The sequence below is a fragment of the Rhincodon typus genome, unplaced genomic scaffold, assembly GCF_021869965.1.
Source record: "Rhincodon typus isolate 14 unplaced genomic scaffold, sRhiTyp1.1 hic_rhity00000051, whole genome shotgun sequence".
Lineage (NCBI taxonomy): Eukaryota > Metazoa > Chordata > Chondrichthyes > Orectolobiformes > Rhincodontidae > Rhincodon > Rhincodon typus.
Genome location: NW_025965689.1, coordinates 1,695,079 through 1,701,952, shown reverse-complemented (window position 1 = coordinate 1,701,952; position 6,874 = coordinate 1,695,079). Strand labels below are relative to the sequence as shown.

Here is a 6,874-nt window from a genome sequence, read left to right as displayed (position 1 = left end):
AATGCGTCCCTCAGCCAGTTCCCATGCCCGGAGTCCTCGCTGCTTATCAGATTGGAGAGAAAATGCAGCCAACATCTGTCTGACCGCCAGCTCCGAGACTGAGAGACAGGAAACCTCCCCCAGATCATGGCACTCACACACGCTCTCAACACCTTTCCCCCACCCCCCACCCCCGAGAAGGAAACCCATATCAGCCCTGCAAGGTGCTTGCAAGCTGAGCTTGAGCAGAGTTCAGCGGCCAGTGCAGAGGTTGAATAGATCTCTGCAGCTATCAAAACAACGATATATTGTCACGTTTCTTTCTGCTGTTAAACCAGCAACATTTGTGACTGAAGTAGGCATCACTGGAGAAAGTGAAAGCAAAGTAAATTTCGCATCCCACCAAGACACAATTACTCTGTATCACCCCGACCTTAATATGCTCCCGTTTTGTCGAGTCCCCTTTCGCCACAATTAACAATACCTTTGTCCTTGCACCATCATTGATCTGTTCTACTCACCCCTCCTCTGTCCAATCTCTTAAAAACCCTACTTTTCCCACCCCTCTCGATTCTAAGAGTTCGCTGGACTCAAAAGTTAACTTTGTTTCTCTTTCTCTCTCTTCCGCCTGAGTTTCCCCAGCGCTTTCTGCCTTTATAAACTGTAACATTAACTCTGTTTCCGTCTCTCTCATCACATCTGTTTTTGTTTTTTTTTCCTAATCCGCAGGCTTACACCCCTGATTCAGAAAGGAACATTGCAGCATCGCCAATTTGCATGCAGACAATTTTTGGACACACCGTCTAAAAGCATTGAACTGATATTTCCAGCGTTCAGCACATCCATACTGCGCCACTGACCGTCTGTTTCTGACATCACAGGGTTGTTTAAAAAAATAAATTGTTCAGCCAATCAGTGCTGGCACAGGACCAGGAATGTAATGATCTGAATCACAATATTCATTAACACAAAAACTGTGGGGAATTCTGGAGATCTGACAAAAACAGAAAGTTCTGGAGAAACTCAGCAGATCTGGCAGCATCCATGGAGACAGAGAGAGGCAAAAAACACTGCTAATGTTATAGGTTATAAACACAGAAATAACTGGTCTAAACCTTCTCTAAACTGCTTCCAACGCATTAACATCCTTCTATAAGGATAGTTAAGCAACACTGTATAGTACTGCAGATGCGAAAACACCAATCCCCTATAGAACTGAAGCATAACCTCCCGATTCTTGCATTCAATTCCCCTCACAATGAGCCAGAACATCCTATGAGCTTTCCAGATTGCTTGCTGTAGCTGTGCACCAACCTTCCATCCTTACAGAACTGACCGCCTGTAATGTGTTGATTTTCCCACTGGCAGGTTTCCAGAAAGTTAAGTATGTTTCTTCTTTGATTCTGAAAGAGAAAAGGGAAATGTAGCAGCAGAGGGAACAGCTGTGTTGCTGTTTTGATGCAGTTTCCACTCAATGTTCCATTCAATCTCCACCCTCTGGGGGCTACTGTAAACAGCATGAGTGATGGCATCACTTTGAGCAGACACCCCTCGGCCCCTGAAAAGGAAACCCGACATCAGCCCTACAAGGCCTTTGCAAGCTAAGCTTTATCAGAGTTCAGCAGCCAGCATCCAGGCTGAATAGACCCCTGTAAGCATCATGACGCTGATATATTGTGAGGGCTGTCAGCCTTTAAACCAGCAACATTTGTGACTAAAACAGAAATCACTGGAGAAAGCGAAAGCGAAGCAAATTCCACAGCTCACCAAGCCACAGTTACTCTCCATTCCCGTCACCTCAATACATACCCGTTTTATATCACTATTCCCCTTTCACCAGAATTAATAACCCCTTTGTCCTTTGTACCATCACTGGTCTGTTGAAAGTATTGCAAACCCCATTTTCCCACCCAGTGTCATTCAAAAAAGATTATTTCTGAAAATAAGTCGACAGACAATCAATGCTGACACGGACTGGGACTGCGATGATCTGAATCGCGGTATTGATTGACACAAAAACTGAGGGCTGCTGAAGATCTGAAGCAAAAGCAGAAAGTGCTGGAAAAACTCACCAGGTCTGGCAGCATCTGTGCAAAGAGAGAGAGAAACAGTGTTAACATTATAGGTTATAAACACAGAAAGTGCTGGAGAAACTTAGCAGGCCTGGTAGCACCTGTGGAGAGAGAGAAATAGAGAAAAACAGATGTAACATACAGGTTATAAACACAGAAATAACAGGTATAAGTGTGACAAACCTCGTCTGAACTGCCTCCGATGCATTAGCATCCTGCTGTAAGGACGGTGAGCCGTACTGTATAATGCTGCAGATGCAGAAACACCAATCCCCTACATCACTGAAGCATAATCTCCCGGATCTTGCAGTTAATCCCTCTCACAATGAATCAGAAGATCCTGCAAACTTTCCTGATTGCTTACTGTAACTGTGTACCGACCTTCCATCCTTACAGAAATAACCACCCCAATGCACAGTCTCTCAGAAAATTGTTATTTGATTCTGAAAGGAACAAAAAAAGGGGATTGCAGTGACAGATGAGCAGAGGCTGCTGTGGGGCAAGAGGTTTCCATTCTGAAAAGATCATGCTCAGTGGAGCTCAGAAAGTGACGGGGTATTGAGGAAGTGAGAATGTGTGTTGGAACAAAGCGGTAACTAAGTGCCAACTGATGGCTTCTCATGTGCAGGGTACATAACTGACTGCAACAAAAACAGAAGTTGCTGGAAAAGCTGGGGTCTTCTGAAGAAGGGTCATCCGACCTGAAACGTTAATTCTGTTATTTTTTTCTTCACAAAAGCTGCAAGACCTGCTGAGCTTTTCCAGCAACTTCTGTTTTTGTTCCTGATTTACAGCATCCACAGTTCTTTTGGTTTTACATAATTGACTGGGCGTTTGGCTGCTCGTAGCATCTGGTGTAGGAATAGGAGGTGACGTAAGAACACAGTTCTGACAGAGTTCCTTGTTCAGTAGATTAGTCTGAAACATCCTCAATGCTCTGGATATTGGCAACTAAGTTCAACAGCATGAATAACACCCCCACTGAAAATAGAAAGGCAATTTGTTATCTCAGTGGAGACAAATCTCAGAGTAATTCAGTGCAGAGTGATCTGAGTGACCTTGTGCATGAATCTTGGAAAGCTAGCACGCAGCGACAGCAGGTAGTAAGGAAGGGCAAATGGCATTTATTACTAAAGGAATGGAGTATAAAAGTATTGAAAATGTTGCTGCATTTGTACAAGCCATTAGTTTTTCTACACCCAGAGTACTGTGCAGAGCTTTGGTCTCTGTACTTGAGGAGGGATGTAGTTGTATTGGAGACAGATCACAGGAGGTTCACTAGATTGATTCCAGAGATGATTGGTTTGTCTCATGAGGTGATATTGAGCAATGTTGGCCTCTACTGTCTGGAGTTTAAATTAATGAGAGGAGATCTAATTGGTGTTATGAGATGCAAAATCGGGGGATTGCATAGAAACATAGAAGATTGTAGCAGGAGGAGGCTATTTGGCCCTTAGAGACTGCTCTACTATTCATCATGATCATGGCTGATTATCCAACTCAATATTCTAATCCTGCTTTCTCCCTATAACCTTTGATCCCATTCGTCCCAAGTGCTATATCCAGCTGGCTCTTGAATGCATTCAATATGTTGGCTTCAACTACTTCCTGTGGTAATGAATTTCAAAGGCTCACCACCCTTTGGGTGAAGAAATATCTCCTCGTCTCCATTCTAAATGGTCTACCACAAATCCTCAGACTGTGAGCCATGATTCTGAACACACACATTCCTGCTCTTGAACTTAAAGCCTCTTGCAGTGAAGGCTAATATATCATTTGCCTTCTGCACCTGTATGCTTACCTTCAGCAACTGGTGCACACGGACACCCAGGTCCTGCTGCACAATCCCTTCTCACAGTTTACATACATTCAGGTAGTAATCTGCTTTCTTGTTTTTGCTTCCAAAGTGAATAACCTCACATTTGTCCAAATTGTTCTGCATCCACCATTACCATACCCAACCTGTCCAGATCATGCTGAAGTATCTCTGCATCCTCGTCACAGTTCACCCTCCCATCCAACTTGGCATCATCTGTAAACTTTGAGATGTTACATTTTGTTCCCTCATCCAAATCATTAGTATATATTGTGATTAGTTGGGGTCCCAGCACTGATCCTTGCGGCACCCCACTAGTTACTGCCTTCCAATTTAAAAAGGACCCATTAATTCCTACACTTTGTTTCCTCTCTGCCAACCAATTTTATATTTCAATACGCTTCCCCCAATCCCATGCACTCTAATCTTGCACAATAATCTCTCTTGCGGGACTCTTTATGAAAGCTTTCTGAAAGTCCAAATATACCACATCGACTGACTCCCTCTTATCAACTTTACTGGTTACATCTTCATAGATTTCCAACAGATTTGTCAAGCATGATTGCCCCTTCATAAATCCATGCTTATTCTGTCTGATTCTGCCACTGCTTTCTCAATGATCCGCTATGAAGCCCTTGATAATGGATTCGTGAATTTTCCCCATTACCAATGTTACACTTACTGGCCTATAATTCCCTGTTTTCTCTCAGCCTGCCTTTTTGAATATTGGAGTGACATTAGCTACCCCTCAATCTGCAGGGACTGTTCTAGAGTCTACACAATCCTGGAAGATGGCCATCAATGCATCCATTATTTCTGGAACCACTTCCTTAAGTACTCTGGGATGTAGATTACCAGGCCCTGGGGATTTATCCACCTTCAATACCATCAATTTTCCCAGCACTATTTCTCTCATAATATTGATTTCCCTCAATTCTTGCCTCTCACTGAATCTTGCATTCTCCAACATTTCTGGTATCTGATTTGTGTGTTCCTTTCTGAAGGCAGAACCAAAGTACGTGCTCAACCATTTCTTTGTCCCTTTTAAATTCCCCTGTTTCTGCCTGCTGGGGATCTACAAAGTAGATGGAGATAGGATGTTTCCTCATGAGGGGTGACCTAGAAATGAGAAGTCATTGTTTTAGGATAAGGGGCTGGAGCAGAGTGAAAACAGAGATGAGGAGGAATGGCTCCTATCAACTGGGGGAGGGGGGATGGGAACCAATGGGAATTCACTCCTTCCCCAACCAGAGTGTACAGTGGATGCCAGGTGACTGAATAAATTGAAGGAGTCAGATAGATTTTTAATCAGTGACGGGTTAAAGGGAGCAGGGCAGGAAAGCAGAGTTGTGGTCGAGATGAGATTAGACATGATTGTATGGAAAGTGTGAGCAGGCTTCCAAAGGGGTGAATGGCCTACTGCTGTTTCTAGCTCTTATTTTTCACTGAGCCATCGAGGAGAGACTGGTCAGTACAGACACAATGATTTTCAACATTGTAGCCCTTTGCTATGTGTCTGTGGTTGCCTGTATATGAGCTTACATCTATTCGACATATTGTTCCAATTCTGTGCAGAACACAACTGTTCAAGTTTAGTCACAACATTCATCGCCTCGTAACCCTGCATCATTTGACAGCTGTGCAGAATAAATGTACAGCAATAATTTCATCCCTGCTACAATTAATCACTGGGAACCAGTGGCAAATGAGGTGGTAACAGTATGAGGAGTGAGGAAACAAGAAATTGGTGAGGCCACATTTGCAGTATTGCATACAGTTCACATTGCCTTCTATAGGAAGGATGAGGTTACACTGGAAAGGGTGCAGAAAGATTTATGAGGATATTGCCGGGACTGGAGGGTTTGAGCTATAAGGAGATGTTAAATAAGCTGGGACTATTTTCCTTGGAGTGTTGGAGGCTGAGGGCTGACATTATACAGGTTTATTAAATCATGAGGAGCACAGATAAGGTGAACAGCCAAGGTCCAAAACCAGACGGCGTAGATTTAAAGTGAGGATGCAAAATTTAAAAAGGAGCTGAAGTGCAACTTTTTCATGCAGAGGGTGATGTGTGTATGAAATGAGCTGCCAGAGGAGGTGGTTGAGGTGAGTATAATCACAACATTTAAAACAGATTTGTACAGGTACATGGATAGGAAGGTTGAGAGGGATATGAGCCAAATGCAGGCAAACACAACTAATTTAGTTTGGGAAGCCAGGTTGGCATGGGCAAGTTGAACCGAAGGGTCTGTTCCCGTGCTGTATGATTCAATGCCTCATGATTTCTTGTGAAACGAGGAGGGAATGTAAGCTGTGCTGAGGAGACAAAGACTGAATGAACAACGATAATTTATTTGTGGTGCCACAATCCGACACCATTTGAATACTTTAAGAAGAAAGAGATAATGCTGAAAGAAAGTCCATCTTCGTTCTGCTGCCTCCACCACGAACTCTGAGCTGGCTGACCAACGATATCTGCGCTGAACCCCTTTACTGCCTGCACTCAACCCACCAGGCACGGCAGCCATCACCACTTCTTCAGCAACCACACGATGCTGACTCTGGGCCCACCACAATCAGAACATGCCACCACGCCAATAACCGGGAGTCTCCACTCTGGGGCTACCGCAACCGGGGATCCCGGCTCCGGGCCTATGCAACCAGGGGACCTCGGCTCCGGGCCTACTGCAACCAGGGGACCGCGCCTCCAGGTCTACCGCTACTAGGAATCTCCACTCTGGGCCTACTGCAACCAGGGGACCCCGACTTCAGGCCTACTGCAAACAGGGGACCCCAGTTCCGCAACTACCGCAGTCAGGACACTCTGGTTCCAGGCCTACCGAAACCAGGGGCTTCCATCAAGGCAATAACCAGGAGACCCCAGCTCCAGGCCGAGTAAACCAGGAGACCCCAGCTCTGGGCCTAGCACAACCAGGAGACCCCGGCTCTGGACCTTCCGCAACCAGGAGCTGTCGCCATGGCAATAACCAGGAGTCCCTGTTCCAGG

General features: G+C 44.9%; 1 protein-coding gene across 1 annotated transcript in view; it reads right to left on the bottom strand.

Annotated features, from left to right (window-relative positions):
- The window catches only part of LOC109929819 (Fc receptor-like protein 2), a 37,639-nt gene extending 36,926 nt beyond the window's left edge, over positions 1 to 713 (bottom strand). The window contains 1 exon segment of the mRNA XM_048621008.1: positions 501 to 713. The gene's annotated coding sequence lies outside the window, so the exon portion shown is untranslated.
- Between the last annotated feature and the right edge of the window lie 6,161 nt (positions 714 to 6,874).